The 19906-nt window shown below is 44.7% G+C and overlaps 1 long non-coding RNA gene across 1 annotated transcript in view; it reads right to left on the reverse strand.

Annotated features, from left to right (window-relative positions):
• Positions 1-19906, reverse strand: part of LOC142502278 (uncharacterized) — a 61195-nt gene that overhangs the window by 19628 nt on the left and 21661 nt on the right. The window contains exon 2 of the long non-coding RNA XR_012803711.1: positions 16123-16154. This is a non-coding gene — a long non-coding RNA (uncharacterized LOC142502278). The remainder of the gene's footprint in view (positions 1-16122; positions 16155-19906) is intronic.

The raw sequence follows: 19906 nt of genomic DNA on the forward strand, positions 1-19906 counted from the left end.
TAGAGAGAGTGCAGAGAAGAGCCACCAAATTAATAAAGGGGATGCACAATCTAACTTATGAGGAGGGGCTAGCTAAATTAGATTTATTTACATTAGAAAAGAGACGTCTAAGAGGGGGTATGATAACTATATATATATATACACACACACACACACACACACACACACACACACACACACACACACACACACACACACACACACACACACACACACACACACACACACACACACACACACACACACACACACACACACACACACACACACAGCTTTGCTTGTCTAATAACCTAAAGTCATATTTGGGTATTTCAGGAATTTACATGACATGCATAAGCGCCACATTACAGTCACTAGGTGCTACATTCATTGGAAGGTTGCTGCACTCAGAGTAATAGATACCACATTCATGGCATTGCTGTCTCTAAAAGTATAAATGCTAAAGTACAGGTGTATTGATGCTACCTCCATGTGATATATCCATGAATGATGGATGCTACATATATAAGGATGATGCAACATTTAGGGGATGGATGCCAGCTTTAAGTATAGGGTATTTTTGCAATATTTCCCTTCTCTTTCTTTCCCCCTCCACATGCTGCCTGTATGTCTGTGTCACTGAGGTTATTCTCCCCAAAAGGCAGGTTTCCTTAAATTCTTTGCTTTACTAAATAAAACCATCCTATAAAAACCCCTGAAATAAATGAAACATGTGGGACACCAGGTGGTGACTAAGTAACTAGCTGCTGTTTTCATGCTGAATACTAGTCATTTGGGATAGTCTCTAACTGGTACATTTGGCAATGATCCACCAAACACATTAGCATGTGTGGGGTTGGCATCACGTCCATTAACCATAGCAAACAAGAACTTACAAGGTCTGTTGTAACTTGCAAGCTCCAGCATTGACTCCACGGGGGCCTCTGTAGTTAGATCATACTTGAATTAGAAGAATTTTTTTAGACATCAATTTTAGTGCTCAAAAGTAGTACAAAACTTCATACAATGTGTGCCTCACGGAAATGATTGTGTGGCTTCATATTAAGCATTCAAATGAATGTATTACATCACGTTGAATACCTGATTGGTACAATTTTAATAAAACAGAATGATGAGTATTTATAATTTAGTACATACAGCATAAATTATTAGTGCACCATTATATATAATAGCCTTCTTGTGAAAATAATAGATTTTGATAACCAACATTAAAAATTTCTGTGCTGCATCAAATACATTTGTGTCCATACACAGCAATTCCATTCTGTGCTGTCACACGGTGTACAGGGGTTTTGAAGGTTTACGCCAGGTTCAACTTGGCAGACGACTTTGACGCACTTTTTCGTGTTTAGGCGCACAGAAACATTCTTTTTTAGTACATACGATTTACATCGGTGCGCCCCAAAAAAGGCAATAATCATTTTGCCGCTGATGGTGCAGATTGAGAAATGTCAGGTTGGCACAAAGGCGCGCACAAACGCAATATAAAACGAGAGCTTCATGCTCCTTCAGGCAGGGGCGGATTTCCCGATAGGCCAGTTTAGCCTGGGCCTAGGGTGGCAAAATTTGGGGGCGGCAAATGTGGTGGCCGCCTTCTTGCTGCCGCCCTGCTCCTTCCGAATCGCAGAGTAAAAGGACGCAGCGGACGCCACCAATGCGACGTGACATGGTGTTGTGACATTGCGACGACAAATGACGTGATGTCGCGTTACCATGGCAACACGACGCTGTGTGACATTACTTTGGTGACGCTGCGAATTGGAAGTAGGAGGGCGGCAGCCAAATCTAAGCGCCATGGGGCTGAAGGTCTTGAAATCCACCGCTGCCGCCAGGCGTTTCTGGCCAACATCCAGTACATAGGTAAGTACAGCGCATCTAGTGATAAAGTTAGGCTCCCATGCAGAGGTAAGAGTGAGTAATAGCATCCAGGGACACCGGCTTTTGCATCTCTAGTTCCAGAACTGCTGGCCACAGATAGCAGCCCACGGCATTATAACCCTTTCACTGCTGGGTGGGAGATTAATGCAGTGAAGTACAGAGCCCTGTAAGTCCCTGTGCCCGGAAGTAGGTTGAAATGTACATATAATCCAAGTTGTATTTTAGCTTTTGCAAATGTTTATGAGGAATCCATCCAGTAGCCTAGCTTTTCTCTTTCTTTTTTAACCTCTGCATTTCATCACAGAAAAACATGGAACGGGAAGATGCCACGGATCCTTAGAGTAGGGGTGCCCAACTCCAGTCCAAAGGCCCCCCCTCCCCCCCGAACAGGTCAGGTTTTATAGATATCCCAGCTTTAGCACAGGTGGCTCAAGAAGTGGCTCCGATTGAGCCACCTGTGCTGAAGCTGGGATATCCTGAAAACCTGACCCGTTCGGGGGTGAGGGCGTGGGGTGCTCGAGGACTGGAGTGAGCCCCTGGCCTTGGAGACACACAAGGTATGTATATATTATATATTATACTGTGATAGTGGGTACTGGGGCCCAAACGCACGGAAACTCCCATTGACTTCAATGGCACTATGGCACTTTTATGAATAACCCCCGCGGTCTCCGCTCTGCTCCTTCCCAATGAAAATTAGAACGCATATGTTTCTCAAACTGGTTTCCTGAGCGCTTAAACACAAGCACTTAAAGTGCACATCTAGCTCTAACAATTATTCTCTGCATTGTAATGTGGTGTCTGCAGGCTGTGAAGCAGATAATAGTGTCCTGACTCATTCAGTATTACGCTTTCTCACAATAAATGAGTTTTCAATAGATGAGGGAAATAAAATATAGTAATAATAGAATAACAGATAAACTGTTACTGTGCTGGGGCTGTGCGTGTAACAGCATTTGGGATTGTAACATATAACAACACTGTGGCATAATGCCAGAGACTTAATAATAACGGTTCATTGTCACGATATGTTGCGATACACTATATAGCTGAGTAACATTCGATTATGTTTGCTGTGAAACAAAAGCCTATTGACTAAAGCAGGGGTGCGTAAACTGGGGTGCGCGAGGATATCTACGAGGGGCGCGGGGTTTACAGAGACCCTGCGCTTCCAAAAGGCATTTACATTAAATGCCAGGGAAGAGGCGAAGGCCTCTGTAAACCGCACTTACCTTGGTTCAGCCGGCTTCCGGAGACGCGTCGCCATGGCAGCGGGGTGTCATGACTCCCAGACGCTGGGAACCAAGGTAAGGGGGGGTGGCGCAGAAAGGAGGACAGCCGGCAGGGGGGCGCAGGGGAAAAGATTGGGCTCCCCTGGACTAAAGCATTCTGCAGAACACTTTCAAAGGACTTGCACTGCACTGGTTATAAAAGGGTTAAATAATGCAACATATGGCAAGGCAGAGAACCTAAAAACTGCTGTTTTGTTTCAAACCACCTAATAATCAAACTTTTCTTTTTTTAAGAAGAATCTGGCTAGAGTACTATAAAAACAAATATCTTTTAAGATTTTCCCAACCCACATCTTCATTAACCTAGTACAGGGGCGGCCAACTCCAGTCCTCAAGGGCCCCCAACAGGTCAGGTTTTCAGGATATCCCTGCTTCAGCACAGGTGGCTCAATCAGAGACATGTCATGTCTACCTTTAAAAACTCCAAGCAAGGATCCCACAAGGATTTCACTTCCTTCCATAAAATGATACATATGCAGAACTTGGAGAAAACAATCTCGCCACAAGAGCTAGTACTGTAACAAACTCCCCTCGAACCGTTCCTGGAGTAACAGGTCAGGCGAGATTGGAAGGGCGATACAAGGACCTGTTGGCCACTGCTGAAGCAGACGGCAGAATGTAAACTGGTCAGAATGTTTGTGAAATGCTGTGTTCTGAATCGTCTTCCAAACGCAATTCCAGAAAGAACGTACAGTATGGCACTTTGACTATGTTGCCGCTGTTGTGACCCGCAGTCCTTAGACCAATCAGAGCACCAGTCCATTCCAAGACTAAGAACTGTATTCTCCGTTTGGTGACGTGGATGCGTCAGGATGTTCTCTGGGAACGTAACATGTTCAAATGTGTCTCTCTCTGAGCTGTGACGATGGAATTCTCCCTCCATCAGATATCCCCGTGCAAATCGCCCAGAGCAGGTGTCTGAGTTATGTCATTAGATCAGGTGCGTAGCTATAGCCCGGGGGCCCGTAATCTTTGGGGGCCCGCTCTCCCCCCCCCCCCCTTCCTGTAGAGACAGGCGGTGGGAGATGGTATGCGGTGGCGGGCCCTGACAAACAGAAGCCGGTAGAGGAATCAGCAAGGCAGGGGAGGAGCGCCCTCTAGCAGTCTGACCCGGAAGTCTTTATTGCTACCTGTGTCTGCTGCCACTGCTCCTCTGCCGGCGGCTCTTCTGATCATTTCCTCCCGCCAAAGGTAGGCATGGGAGAGAGAACTGGGGAGAGAGAGCGCTGAGGGGAAGAGAGAGCGCTGAGGGGAAGAGAGAGCGCTGAGGGGAAGAGAGAGCGCTGAGGGGTAGAGAGATCACTGAGGGGAAGAGAGCTGAGGGGAAGAGAGAGCGCTGAGGGGAAGAGAGATCACTGAGGGGAAGAGAGCTGAGGGGAAGAGAGAGAGCTGAGGGGAAGAGAGAGAGCTGGTGAGGGAGAGCTGATTAGGATGAGAGGGGGAAGAGCTGGTGAGGGGAGCTGATGAGGATGAGAGGGGGAGAGCTGGTGAGGATGAGAGCGGGAGAGAGCTGGTGAGGGTGAGAGGGGGAGAGAGCTGGTGAGGATGAGAGGGGGAGAGCAGGTGAGGATGAGAGGGGGGAGAGCTGGTGAGGGGGAGAGAGCTGGTGATTATGAGGAGGGAGAGCTGGTGAGGGGGAGCTGATGATTATGAGGGGGGAGAGCTGGTGAGGGGGAGCTGAAGAGGATGAGGGGGAGAGCTGGTGAGGGGGAGCTGATGAGGAAGAGGGGGAGAGCTGATGAGGGGGAGCTGATGATTAGAGAGAGGATCAGGGAGAGGATGGGGAGGGCCATTTTTTTTTACAGCATTATTAATATTAATGAGGCCCTGAAAAATTTTTTGCCCGGGGCCCGCCCTTGTCTAGCTACGCCACTGAATCAGATGTAACTGTGGAAGGTTCCTAAGGACCAATTTTATTTTCTCCCACGTGTTCTAAAGCAGGAACATCAATAATCTGACCGCTAGGAGCGACCTGGTACTGATGCTCACCTGTGCAGTATTAAGAATTCAAAATGGCCGCTGCTGCAAGTGACATTCAGAGGTAGAAGTAATGACTGCAAGATGGGTCCTGTAAATGAAAAAAACGGCACTCCACATTACTTTTCAATAGCAAAAACTGAGCTTTAGTAGTAGCTGGATCCATCCACTATTAAAACTCAGTTTTTCCTGTTGATATGTAATGTGTAGTGCCGTATTCCTTAACAGGATCCACCCTGCAGTCATTACTCCTACTTCTGAATGTTACTTACAGCAGTGGCCATCTTAGAAGAGAGGCCAGATTTGCTATTGCAGTACTGGAAAGTAACCATGGAATAGCACCGTTTAGAACATTCTGGCCTGGATGTGTGGAGAGGTGGTGCTCAGATGTGTATGTGTATCATACAGTATATGAAGATTCAAATGAAGACGGTAGACTGGAACCCATCATGGTATATAACAATCCATCGAAATAGATAGTCCAGGGGCAACCAGAGCTAGCAGTGTCACTTGACCACCGCATCCAATAGTCTTGGTATATTAACCCCACAATAATCCCAGACAGGGTCAAAGGTAAACAGTAGGGGCCGAAGACCATTATCAGCCCATAGGGAAATCCAAAGTAGATCCAAGGTTCCTCGGTTCCAGGGCGTGCTATCCTATAGGGTAGATCAAGGTGTGATAAAGTCCCTTTGGGATGAAACGCGTTGGTGCGTTAGCTCTCTCCTCATTTTTGTACACTTATTAAAATACCTTAAACTTTTTATATGGAGTTGCCCTGAACTTATTTTCTTTTCATGGGTGGATTTTGTGCTGGGCTCCTGTGTTCTATCGTTTCTGCATAACATTTTGGCCTACATGCTTTGGTTCAAACTCCCTAGAAAAATACAGGAGGCTCCGGACTGTAATGCAACACTCCGTGGCAAAATTCTCCCTTGATGTGGTCCTTACTATTACAAATAAATAAAATCCACAAAATGCGCAATGAGTACTGTAGCTGAGGTAGGAACATTATGAGAAAATTACCTAATTATAGGACATTCCTAACACTTCCAGATTCCAGGTTAAGGATAGAATTTAGCAGCAGATGCTGCATTATGCATTTTCTCACTTAAAAATGATGATTAACAATAAGAAATGTATACCCATGATAAATATACATGGCCCTGGCAGTGTGCTTTCTGCTGTACACAGAGATGTGCTCTTTACCACTACCCATATGTCATGACACATTGTGATATATTGGGAAACAATGTTTATGTATTGCTAAGGAACCCCAATGGAAAATCAGTGATAAAGTATTATTTAGTATAATGTGATGTGTGAATAGAACAGGTCACATCCGTACAGTAAGAGAAAAGCAAGTGTTTCTCATGTTGATGATGATTATGGTGTTGAGCATTTGGATAAGTCCTCTTCATCTGCTGGCCATGTGGGCATTACTACTGGCTCCCAATTCCATTTTTGCTACCTGAAGCAGAAGGATAAAAATCAACTTGTTCAAAGTGACAAGGATCCAATGCAAGTCTCCAAATACAGTATGCTTTCTTCAAAGGGCAGAGCGTTAGCCACTGAGTTTCTTTGCAATGTGAAGGTCGTGACCGTGTACTTCAACAGAAATGTTCCTATCTTTAGCACAATGCATTATACATCCAGCCATCAAAGCCATAGACTCCCAAAAAGTCTTGAGACCATACACTTCCTCTCATTTCCAGGAAGAAAATAATACATTTGGATGTTGCAAACCCAGAGGGCTTAGAAACATTAGCCCAGTTCTGTAAGGATTTAGCATTAGGAACCGATTGGGTAATGAGGTAAGTGCCATGTATGAGTTTACATACCATATTGTAAGTATCTTTGCCTATTCTTGCTCGCAGAACAAAGACAGCCAGATCACATCACATATTTGGAATCCGTCCAGACAGTTTAATTTACAGTGTTCAGTTTTAAAATCATTCATCATCCCCTTCGCTTACATGGTCCACGGAATAAATGAACTCCTTGGGTTTGAATGGTGGATGCTTTCTAAAGCACTGCGATTTAATAAAGGAGTTTATAAAAAAAAAATAATCTATAGAGAAGTTATTTTACCATTTAAATGAGCCATAGCTACACTATATTTATACTGTAGCCTCAAAGTCTCCTTAGAGATTTATGCAAAATATTAAATAAAATGTACAATAAGAAAATGTATATATGTCTTTATTTATATAGTGCCATTAATGTACATAGTACTTCACAGCAGTAATACACGTGACAATCATATTAAAAAAAAAACAAATAATACAAATAACACATAAAGGGGAGAAGTGCTTGAGACATAAAAGTAACATTTAGGATAAGGAGTCCCTGCCCCGAAGAGCTTACAATCTAATTGGTAGGTAGGAAGAACGTACAAAGACAGTTGGAGGGTGTACTCTTAAGTGTGTCTGCAAGGGGCCAAGGTTTATGAGGTGTCAATTATCAGCCATGGAGCTACTCATATGCTTCCTTAAGCAGGTGTTTTTTGAGGTGGGTCTTAAATGTGGTTAGAGAGGGGGAGGGCAATCGAGATGTGTGGGGTAGTCAGTGAGAAAGGTTTAGGGCAGAAGAGGGCTTTAGATACAAAAGGGGTAGAGCAGAACGCAAGAGCCGGGATGGTGCATAGAGAGAAATTAGGGCTGAGATGTAGGGAGGGGCAGAAGAGTGTAAAGCTTTAAAAGTGAGGAGGAGAATGGAGTCTGTGATGCAGGATTTGATAGAAAGCTAGGAGAGGGATTTCAACAAGGGAGATTTCCTTGAGAATGAGGCATATCAGGAGATGACCACTGAGAATCCCTGTTTGTATCTAAGGCCCCCACAGTATTTAATGTGATCAGCAGAAGGTTAAAGCAGCAATACTACATTCTTGCCCACTTTTTTTTCTTTTCTTAGTTTTATATGTAAAGCATGTGAGAATGCATAATTCTACATTCTTACCTAGAGAGGGTTGTAGAAAAATGGTGCTCAAATATAAGTGTGTACGCTGATCACACAAAACCCATCAGGCAATAATAACCATACTGGAACCATTCATAGTGCTTTACAGTCCATAAACATATCCAGGGGGCAAATGACCTAGCGGTGTCCACTTGACTATTAGGGGCCTATGCAGAGAGAAGCGGTAGAAATAATTGGAGAGTTTAAGAAAAAGTAGGTTTAATGGAGAGTTTTATTCTCCATATGCAGAAATGTGCGAAATCTGCAATTGAAAGCATGAATGCGTCTGTTGAGTTTAAAATGGAGAGATGCGCGCTGCAGAAAAGTGTTTGAAAAAAATCGCGCTTTTTTAAAAAAAATTTCTATGGCCGGCGAGCTTCTGCTTCTTGCCAACTTTTGTTGACGGAGGAAATTGTAGAAAATCGCGCCAATAACAGCCGCTAGATGGCGATCGCGCCTTTCTGAATTTGGATATTTTTAACACTGGCGAGATGTAGGTTCTCGCCAGCCGCGCGGCGAGATTTATAAATAGAGAAAAAAAATGGCGCGTTTTTCCTACCTCGCCATTTTCTGCTGTTTTCTGCGCGAATTTCACCAAAAATGGCAATATTTGCTATAGCGCTGCTCTCTGCATGAGGCCCATAGTGTCAAATCATTTTCGATTAAAAAAAAGTTTAAACTGCACTCGCAAGAAAGCGTCTTTTTTCAGAAAAGGGACTTGATCCTGTATTACCTGCCTCTGCAATGCCGCGCTGACTCTGGCTGACCCCTGCCCCGGGACTCGGAGGCGCCGACATGCAGCGTCACTGGGCACGGTAACTCTGACATCAACGCAGGAAGTTCGGGGGACCCAATGGTCTACAGCAGTGTTTCCCAACTCCAGTCCTCAGGGAACCCCAACAGGTCAGATCTTAAGGATATCCCTGCTCCAGCACAGGTGGATCGGTCAAAATGACTGAGCCGCTGATTGACCCACCTGTGCTGGAGCAGGGATATCCTTAAGATCTGACCTGTTGGGGTTCCCTGAGGCCTGGAGTTGGGAAACACTGGTTTACTGCATCATTATTCACTTTATTAGACAGTTTTCTCTTAATCAGTTAAAAATCATAAATCTAGAAATGGAAACCCATCCAATGAGTGTAATTATGTACTGGGTGCACAGGTTTAGAAATTGGGAAATGATTGGCTTGAACAGGAGTTAACGCCGGGATGGGTCTCGCTACCTTGATGCATGCGCCCCAACATATCCAAAAAGTTGAATACTGTGCCACTGATTGAGCCCCCTGTGCTGAAGCAGGGATATTCTGAAAACCTGACCTGTTGGAGTTGGCCTCCCCTGCTATAGGAGCTGATAGTGCTGATTCAGCGCTAGCGCACAGACAGCTCCAGTGATTTGAATGGGGCTCTCCGTGCTGTACTTTATTGAATAAGCCCCATACAGGTATTTTCTTCCAGTATACAAGGCAGCAATTGTTTCAACAAGCGGAGTCACTGAGATTTTTTGGATTCATAAACTCAAGACCTGGGTTCCCGAAGGAATAAACCTAGATATAGATTTAGCAGCAATTGTTTCACTTTTATCTAATTTGTAAAAAAAAATCTTTTCCCCATTTTCTGAAGCTGATGGTATAGGGCTCCTGGTTAATAATTACACTCATTGGGGGAGTTCTCCTATTCTAGAGTTATCATTTTTAATGGATTATGAGAAATCTGTCTACAAAAACCTATTATGTTATTTGGACATTGTTCATTTGTGCTGGGAAGGATTAGGGTTTGTGTAGTTATCTATATCTCTTTTATAATAACCCATTGCACCATTAACTGCTCTCTTACATAGTTACATAGTTACATAGTTACATAGTAGATGGGGTTGAAAAAAGACACACGCCCATTAAGTTCAACCTATGCTAAATATAGACAACAGATACTTTATCCTATATCTATACTTATTGATCCAGAGGAAGGCAAACAAAAAAACCCAGTGACATGTTATCTAATGATATCTCATAAGGGGAAAAATAAATTCCTTCCTGGCTCAAATAATGGCAATCAGATTACTCCCTGGATCAACATCCTTCCCCTGTTTACTTATTTGGTACATCCCCGTATACCTTTCCTTTCTAAAAAGATCTCCAACCTTTTTTTGAACAATTCTATTGTATCTGCCATCACAGTCTCCATGGGTAATGAATTTCACACTGTAACTGCCCTTACTGTAAAGAACCCTTTCCTTTGTTGCTGGTGAAATCTCCTTTCCTCCAACTTTTTTATTTTATTAATGTGATTATAAATGATTTTACACCACTGGGTGCGGTTCTGTTCTGCACTTTGGGTCTTTGCAGACTCATTCATTCCACGTGTACCTGCAGATATATGCACTGTAATTACTGATTGCTCCATTTGGTTTCTATCAAAATGGTATATTGAAAACAAAAGAGTAAATAAGGATCTACAGTCCGAGTGTAAAATTCAACGAATGACTCAATCCCTTTGCTGTTGTGACCTGCAACACAATGGCCTCTATCAATGAGTGGACTAACATCAATTATAATTGTGGGAAAACGAGTAGCGCCATTTAACTGATGGGTACCTGTGAGTGTGAATGTACAGATAAGGATACATTGTGGCAGATATCTCTTCTTGCCCTGTCCCTGCATTTATGATAAGTCTGACAGAGTGCAATCATAACGCACATGAGGGTTATTTAGCAAAGATCCTCACTTCCAAACTATGGGTAACGTGCAGCGGGAAGAAATCTATTTACTTGTTTTTTACGGTGTAGGGCAGGGGTGGACAACTCCAGTCCTCAAGACCTGGACAGGTCAGGTTTTCAAGATTTCCCTGCTTCAGCACAGGTGGCTCAAGCAGAGGCTCAGTCTCAGTCTTTGACTGAGCCACTGCTTGAGCCACCTGTGCTGAAGCAGGCATATACTTAAAACCTGACCTGTTGGTGGCCCTTGAGGACTGAAGATGCCCAGCCCTGTATAGATAGAGTGGTCCTGTAGGTGAATACAACCCTTCACAAGGACATATCTTCATTAAAAGTTTCTATTTTTTCCTCCAAGAAATAACAACTCCGTACTATGCAATAAGGCTGGACACAGATATTAGAACATCAGGGATGAATATATTAATATCTATCCCTGCATGTACCTATCTCCCTGTGAATGGAGCAAGCCAATTTCACAGTGCACCCCTCATTAGTCCAAATGCACAGTGTACCAGAAGGTCTCTGTAGCTTGATCTCCATACTCCATACATCAATAGCAGTATGTCATTACACCTCTCAGCAATGTCCTATGCAAACCCAACACTTCCATCTAACTATGCAAGAAACTGCATTTAAATTTGCAACAAGATGTCGCCCTGAGGGAGAATTCAATCTACATCTCTTTTCACATCTCAGAACTGGGTCTTTTCAATATCTCTTCCAATATTGCTATTACCAGGCTATTCTTGATGCCAGCCTGTGGCGATGTTCGAGTTTGCTCTTAATAGAAAGCTGAGCAGCGATTACATTACAAATGGAATGTTTTATTTAAAGATTTCGGATGGTCCAATTTTTTTTCCCCCACCGGTCCAATTTGCTTGCCCTTAATTGTTGAAAGATTCCTCTCTGCGCTGGAATTGAATACTCCAGATACGTGTTGAAGAAAAATCCTCTTGTATACTAAGATTGACATACGATGCATTTCTCAATCTGTTTCCTACCTCTGCAGACAGGGTGAAACAATGTAATTTTCTCTGTAACATCTTTTTCTGTTTTTAATCTTTTTTTTTTAACCCCTTCAGGTTAAACCCGAAAGTCTCAAACCTTTAAGGCATGGATTTATAAGGGTATTTTTGCAGGTGTGCTGCATGATACACCATTTCCTATCAAAGAAATCTTTTAACTTTTCGCAATGCTTCTAATTGCAAGCATTGTAGTAGCAACATATTTGAATTTTGATTAACTTATCAACACCTTTTATTTCCAACAATTGCACACAAAAAAACATTGTATATTTTCTCACATTCCCTTGAATGAATCAACCACCCTACAACTTCAGTTTATGCCCAGATTAACTAACTCTGTTAGATTACTTAACGTACAGCACATTAACCTAAAGTAAAAACACATTAACAGCAATACTGTATTCACTAACATCAATAACATTATGTGAAGCCATGTTTTTCTCCCTTAAAGACCAACTCTTACGGCTGTTTGTGATAATGAGATGCAAGTATGTTCCCATAAGCGCCCCCTATTCACTACACCCCTTTAAGATTAAGACGGGGGAAATGTTAGGTAAGTCAGAACTAACCCCGGTGCTATACCCAGATAGACCTTCATTAACATAACGTTAAATTACATTAGCCATAATGTGAAAAGTTATTGAAGGGACCTTGATCAATTGCTAAATATAGAAACGCAGAGGTGCCCTATTCTCAGAGCAGTTCCCCTTCACTGCACAAGGCTTTAGGACAGGAGTGGGCAACTCCAGTCCTCCAGGGTCACCAGCAGGTCAGGTTTCCAGGATACCCCTGCATCAGCACAGGTGGCTCAATCAGTGACTCACGCATTGACTGAGTCACCTGTGCTGAAGCAGGGATATCCTTAAAACCCTGACCTGTTGGGTGACCCTTGAGGACTGGACTTGGCCAGTCCCGCGCTACAGCTTTGTTACATATCGTTAAGCCGACACTAATGAGCTGTAGTGGGAACGTTGTTGGAGTCTTTGTAGCCCAGTAGTTGAAGTTTCATTCAGTACCACCGACAATCAGTACTTTCTTGTTTAAGAACCCAAACTTCTATTTGTTTTCTTGAAGAACACGTCCTCTATTTTGAATCGATCCAATTTCTTCCTGTTGTAGTATAATTATATATCATAAATAATAGCATTTCAAATGGATTGTGGACTTCAGAATCCAAGCAGAATAGAACAGCGTCCCGCAATAATGCCATTGTATTTAACTGGAAGTAGGTTTTCTGAACTAAGCTTTTCAATTAATGTCACCAACCCTAATTTTGATAGGTCGGCTTGAATATGTGTAACGGAATGGCAGACCACCAATACCCAAAAAGTGTGGGGCACCGGTACACTGAGTCTATCCGGACTCTGCCGTCGGGGAAGTGCCTTAGTCCTACTGACCATGAGGGTTTCCCGTTTGGGCTAGGGCAAAAAGGTGCCCAAAAACATACACTGACTAATCCTAACTTACTCAGTTAGGATGGTAGCGTCACAAACTATGACTACCAGGGGGAACCAACCCAAGATTCACACTCATACCTTGGGTATCTCCCACCCAATCCCGGTTACCACAAGCTCTCTGTACCCCGGTGGTCTCGGGGAGTGGAGGGGGGGGTTGAGCGGGGAGCAATGGGACCTCTGCTAACTCAGAGGGTCCCATGGGTACAATAAATCACACAACAAAGCTAAACAATCACAAAGTAGCAATCCTAGCCTAAACTCATTAGGAGACAGCGTTGCCACAAACCTGGCTATGAGTGGACACAACCCAAGACCACTGCTTTTACACAGGGGCACACTCCCACTCACTCCTGGAATTCCCTGACTCCCACACAGAGTTAATCCCACTTCAAGCACCAGCATCACTGTCTATACTTCGACTGCAGGATTACTGGGGATAATGGGACTTAAGCCAAATGCCAAGGTCACAGAATTCCCGGTAAACACAGGGGAGCAGGGAGACCCCTCGGTGGCCGGATGAGGTTGCGGGAGGGAGGGGAACTTCTTTGGTCATCTTGGGTGGTCAGCGGTGTCTGCCGGCGACGCACACCCTTCCCCCTCCTCTCCGGAATGCCGAGCGGGGCAGGAGCGAGTAGGGAGAGACTAGGTGCAAGTGCCGGCGGTGATCTGGAGTGGAGGGGGGAGAGACGGTTAGGGGGCCGTGGAAGGCGGCTTGCGAGCCTCCCCCATCACAATATGATTATCTATACAGTGTGCACATAGATGTACATCACAGGAGTGTTTTTATGTTGGTGCAGCAATGCTTGTATTTATTGAAATCTCTGACATTATATGAAGATATCTATACTGTATATTTATTAACTGAGACAGAAACCAAGTGATACAATCTTCCCATCGTTATAAGCTATCTCAATTCTGCCGACCGCTAAATAGATTGTTTTATATTCCATCTGTGAATTTTCTGCCCAAATCTACCCCCGTGCGACAAACACGCTCTCCTTGTCTGTGACAAGTTACAGGATATATCTTCTGGAAATTTGGGGCAATATTGTAGCAATCAGATAATTACATCTGTCATGTCCCATGCAATGTTATTCAATACAAGTCTGGGCAATTTTTAGGCAAACATACTTCTGACAGAAATATGAGATTCAATGAAGCTGAGAAGGAAAAAAACTGAAGAGGACAGCAGAGGGGTGAATTGGGAAGGTCAAAAAATACCAGCTCAGCTAATCAAAACACTGCAAAATATGTTCCATTTTGGATGGGATGTCTGAGGGATGTCAAGTTACTCTGGGCTTTGGGGATATTGTACTTGTGGTGAAATACCAAGTATAACCTGATGGTTTTAATAACGCAAAGTGACTGATCATATTATACTCAAAGAAAATGTTTGAAGCTCAATATGTCTGTGGTCTGCCGTCGACTACTGAAAGTGGCCTTGAAACTGCAAAGCTTGTATCATAACTCCTGGCTCATTTGGGTTTAGATACATTGTAACTCAGAACTGGTGAAGCCCTTAACACAAGGAGAATGGAGACGAGGTGTCCTGGCGGCGGAATGCCAGTGGCGATTTGGCTCAGGCCAAACGTCCCATTCTGCCTAACACATGGGTGGGCAACTCCAGTCCTCAAAGGTCACCAACAGGTCAGGTGTTCATGATATCCCTGCTTCAGCACAGGTGGCTTAATCAGTGGTTCAGTTGAAGACTGATTGAGCCACCTGTGCTGAAGCAGGGAGTCACTGATTAAGCCACCTGTGCTGAAGCAGGGATATCCTGAAAACCTGACCTGTGGGGGGTCTTGAGGACTGTTGTTGAGCTCCCATGGGTTAAGAGAAGAAGACAAAGCTGTGTGCAGATTTCCCTTTTTATTGGCCAGCTAATTGAAGCGTTGAGAATCAGAAGCATTCAAGTTATTTCCTCAGGGGGAAGGCATAAATACAAAGGCATTGGGTCCTTACCGAGCAGAATGTCCCCGTAAATGGCTTGTGTACAAGTTCTCTGGTACATGTTACTAACAGGAATGCCAAAAAAAACTATTTTCTTAGTCTCCAAAGAAACTGTCACTTCAACTCAATCAGCTCTGGTGTGTTATAAGGAGAGCAGCCACCTCCTGTAAGGGGCTGGTTAATACATTCAATGGTGGGAATCTTTTCCTATAAAATAGCAGTTAGTGAACATACTGCGCCCGGCACAACTCGGACTGTTGATTTAATTTCAGACTAACACTTTTCAATATAGATTATTCATTTATTATTACTCTTCTGTGCACGGCGTGTGGACATTGCTATCACTCCACAGAAATGAAACAGCTCACAGAGCAGAAATGGCAGGGGAAATTGGCTCGCGAGAAAGACAGCTCAGAAAGAACATGTCTATTGACTTGTACAGAGATTAATAGATAGATGGATAGACTTTGCTGCCGGAGGCTCTGACAAGATGATTCTGTCCTCCAAAAGAAGATGAGAAGAGATTGAAGAGACCTATAACCCACAGACCTCCATACAGCCTTGTAAAAGGAGGTGAGTTAAACTCTCCTTCCCTCAGGGGTGTATTTTATCATTAATGGACCGCACCACCTTGGTTCCCATCAGACAACCATTGCTGAGAATACAAAAACAAGGCTGTATTGATGGCATTCCAGCATACCCACATTTTACATTGCATGTGAGTATAATCAGTAATATTCGTATTAGACTAAGGGGACTCATCTCAAGACCCCCCAACAGCTCAGGTTTTAAGGGTATCCTAGCTTCAGCACGGGGGGGGGGGGGGGGGCTTGAGGATTGGAGTTCAGCACCCCTGCTATAGACTATTAACTTACCTGGTGATGTTTGAATTGCACCATTTTAGAACCTAAAAGTAACGAGAGAGAGAGAGAAATAGTTACATTGATGCAGAAAGAGAGCATCCACTGAAAGGATTAACACTTCTGATTGAAATGGGCCATTTTTCAATGTCCTTTGAGCCAAAATAAAACTGTATAAATGTCATCCATAACCTTTGCAGACGCTGTAGCGTGATACAAAAGAAGGAATAGAGGACAGCATGGGCAAATGACGTGTGAAGGCAGCAGGGGTACAGGGCTACGTGTCACACAGCCTGAACGACCTCTAGGGGAAGGGAAGAGGTCAGGATATACATGAACTGAGGGAGCGGGATACAGAGCAGTATGAATGGCCAACTACCGTGGAACCAAGGTGACACTGCTGCTGTACCTCGCTCCTTCTTTCTAACCAACCACCTACTTTGGTTCTCACCTGTACTACCACCTTGGTTTGGCATGTCCCCGCTGTTGACACCTGTACTACAATGGAGCTGTTCTTGAGGTTCCTTGTGGTCTGCCTCAATACCGGCTCCTTGTTCCCACCTTCGCCTCCAAGCTGCTGCATAGAACCCCCTAGCCAGACTCGTTTGTCCCCGGCCCTGTCTGGCATGTGGGAAGTGGTCCTGCTGCTGGCCCCCTGCGGCGAGGCGCCAGTAAACCCAACATCAGGAGAGCACAGTGGCTGTCCTCCTTCAACGGTAAATCGAACTAGCGGCAGGATGAGCTCGTCAGTAGCTGGCAATGCTGGTGCTCCCACTGCAGAAAGGTGCCTGTTCTGGTTACCAACCGAAAGGGCAGTGCCCAGAGTCCCTGCCCCTCCCCCTGGCTGGCCACTGAGGCCACAGATGTAAGGGAGAGGGCAGGTGAGCCAGTCTGGGAGTGACCTCTCCCTTCATCAGCTCCTGCAGGACATCCCTCTGTGGCAGATGCGCACACTGTTTCATGGCACCTCGGCACAGTCTAGCACCCTGTGCCAATATAATAGGCTGCTCCAGAGTTTGGGTACCAATATGGGTACCAGGTTTGGCAACACCCTCCTTCTGAGATATACATTATGGGTATTCAACCACGATGGGGTATCTCCCCACACTACCACCCACACAAGTCTGGTCGCAAAGCATGGAAACCTCTTCTTCTGCATGGTCAAACCCGAGCTCCTACACCCCCACTCTCCCAGCGGGCAAGCCTGAGTGCCTCCTCCCACTAAAGGACAGGACTGGGCACCTCCTCCCACGCCACCTGGAAAGGCCTGCCCACCTCCCCCCAAAATAAATGTGTAGTGCTATAATAATTACTGTGGCAGAATCTTGCACCCCCAAGCCTTTCACAATCACGGCAGAGGTTTCTAAAGCGTCAAAATGAATGTAGCATTTGTCTTAGAATATTACATTCCAAATTTGATACATCTTATCTGAATCCTATTAATACTCTATATTCTCCCTAACGTCTCTTATTGCCCATATAACCAACCCTATTAATACTCTATTTTCTCCCTAACATCTCCTATTGCCCATATAACCAATCCTATTAATACTCTATATTCTGCCTAACGTCTCCTATTGCCCATATAACCAACCCTATTAATACTCTATATTCTCCCTAACGTCTCCTATTGCCCATATAACCAATCCTATGAATACTCTATATTCTCCCTAACGTCTCCTATTGCCCATATAACCAATCCTATGAATACTCTATATTCTCACTAACGTCTCCTATTGCCCATATAACCAATCCTATTATCACTCTATATTCTCCCTAACTTCTCCTATTGCCCATATAACCAATCCTATTAATACTCTATATTCTCCCTAACGTCTCCTATTGCCCATATAACCAATCCTATTAATACTCTATATTCTCACTAACTTCTCCTATTGCCCATATAACCAATCCTATTAATACTCTATATTCTCCCTAACGTCTCCTATTGCCCATATAACCAATCCTATTAATACTCTATATTCTCACTAACGTCTCCTATTGCCCATATAACCAATCCTATTAATACTCTATATTCTCACTAACGTCTCCTATTGCCCATATAACCAATCCTATTAATACTCTATATTCTCACTAACGTCTCCTATTGCCCATATAACCCCCATATTACCCATATAACCACACCTAAACGCAACCATGTACGCACTTTTTTTTTACACAGGATTGAAGCTGGAGGTCTCCGGAGCTGAACCCCATTCATTTCAGCTGGGGGGACCCCCTGCTTCCAGAGATGCTTATCTCCACAGGGAATGCCGGTAGCCGTTCTACATGGCTACCAGGGTTCACATTATGGCGGCGGCGCAAAGCTCCCGCAGCCTGTGGCCCAATAGGAAGCCGTGACATCATGGAGTTTGGCTTCCTATTGGCCCAGGTGGCGCGGGAGCTTTAAACTTTAAACCACTGCTAGTTCAGCCGGAGCGGCTACCGGCACCCACTGCGGAGGTAAGTATCTCTGGAAGCAGGGGGTCCCCAGAGCTGAAATTACTGGGGTTCAGCTCCGGAGACCTCTTGGTTCAATCCTGTGTAAAAAAAAATTAAATAAATGTTAAAAACAAAAAGCGCTTCGATTGCTCCTTTAATTCCTCCCATTATTCCAAATATTTCCTCCCTAAGCACCGGTGCTTTCTATAATAGTTTGCTACAACCTCTATCTCCTCTCTGTGCCCCCTACATGTCGTGACTAAAAGTATTGCTCTATATCAGGGGTATGCAACTCCAGTCCTCAAGGGCCACCAACAGGTCAGGTTTTCAGGATATCCCTGCTGCAGCACAGGCGGCTCAATCAGTGTCAAAGACTGAGCCACCTGTGCTAAAGCAGACAAGTTGACTGAGCCACTGATTTAGCCACCTGTGCTGGAGCGGGATATCCTAAAAACCTGACCTGTTGGGGGCCCTTGCGGACTGGCGTTGGACACCCTTGATGAAAAGTATTGCACACAGAGCACTTTGCGTCCTGTGCCACACTGGTGCCTCCTGAACATCGGTTCATCATTTCCTAGTCCTCGGTTGGTCTTTAGAAAGGCTGAGTCAGCCCTGCAGCAGATGCTGTGCACACACGTTATTCTCTCTTTGCTGCTGCAGACATTGTTATGTAATAGAAACACACTGTAGGCGCACGCTGTGAACTGAAGTTTGTGTTTCTCTTACAAGCGCAGAGACATTCTGTCTTAAATGCATAAAATAAACCAATTTGTTGTTGAATTGTGGGCTTAGAGAAGACTGCTAGCAAGTGGTAGTCAGATGCAGGGCCACTGACAGCTTTCCCAGAGGCGTCTCCCCCTCGCGCGCTCTCTCACTTACTCTCTCACATTTCCCCCCTCTTTCACTCACCCCCTATTTATTTATTCATCTCTCTCTCTCTCCCTGTCTCCCTGTCTCCCTCTCTCTCACTTCTCTCTCTTTCTCCCTTCTCCCTCCTCTCTCTCTCCCCATTCTCTCTCCCCCTTCTTTCACTTTTCACTGTCACCGGTGTAACAGCCAAACCGCCCCGTGTAACAGCCAAACCGCCCCAGTGTAACAGCCAAATCGCCCCGGTGTAACAGCCAAACCGCCCCAGTGTAACAGCCAAATCGCCCCGGTGTAACAGCCACACCGCCCGGTGTAACAGCCAAACCGCCCCAGTGTAACAGCCAAATCACCCCGGTGTAACAGCCAAACCGCCCGGTGTAACAGCCAAACCGCCCCGGTGTAACAGCCAAACCGCCCCGGTGTAACAGCCAAATCGCCCCGGTGTAACAGCCAAACCGCCCCAGTGTAACAGCCAAATCACCCCGGTGTA

This window comes from Ascaphus truei, chromosome 9 (genome assembly GCF_040206685.1).
Source record: "Ascaphus truei isolate aAscTru1 chromosome 9, aAscTru1.hap1, whole genome shotgun sequence".
Taxonomy (NCBI): Eukaryota; Metazoa; Chordata; class Amphibia; order Anura; family Ascaphidae; genus Ascaphus; species Ascaphus truei.